At 59.6% G+C, this 572-nt stretch overlaps 1 pseudogene; it reads left to right on the plus strand.

The window, feature by feature from the left end:
- Nucleotides 1-5: 5 nt before the first annotated feature.
- On the plus strand, nucleotides 6-422 carry LOC103271858 (annotated as a pseudogene).
- The last annotated feature ends 150 nt before the right edge of the window (nucleotides 423-572 follow it).

Genomic DNA, 572 nt, shown 5'->3' on the forward strand with positions numbered 1-572 from the left:
AGGTCCTGAACGAAGCTGTGGGGGCCCTGATGTACCACACCATCACACTTACCCGAGAGGACCTGGAGAAGTTCAAAGCCCTTCGGATAATTGTGCGGATCGGCAGTGGTTTTGACAACATCGACATCAAGTCAGCTGGGGACTTAGGCATCGCCGTCTGCAACGTGCCTGCGGCATCCGTGGAGGAGACAGCCGACTCGACCCTGTGCCACATCCTGAACCTCTATCGGAGGACCACCTGGCTGCACCAGGCACTGCGGGAAGGCACACGGGTCCAGAGTGTTGAGCAGATCCGTGAAGTGGCTTCTGGGGCTGCCAGGATCCGTGGAGAGACCTTGGGCATCATCGGGCTAGGTGTGTCAGCGGCATGGCTCTGCATGGCCCACCATGTCTGCTGGTGCTGCTTTCCAGCACATGCTTGAGGGAGGCGAGGCCCAAGCTCGGTGGTGGCTGCTGGCATTGGTCTCCAACCTGGGACAGGACTGAGGATGAGCAGCATGGGGTGCAGGGGGGCCTGGAAGTAACAGCCCATGTACCCCACACATGCAGACGTCACACATGGATATCACAGC

The sequence above is a fragment of the Carlito syrichta genome, unplaced genomic scaffold (assembly GCF_000164805.1).
Source record: "Carlito syrichta isolate Samal-C Ts95f unplaced genomic scaffold, Tarsius_syrichta-2.0.1 Scaffold109931, whole genome shotgun sequence".
NCBI classification, from domain to species: Eukaryota; Metazoa; Chordata; class Mammalia; order Primates; family Tarsiidae; genus Carlito; species Carlito syrichta.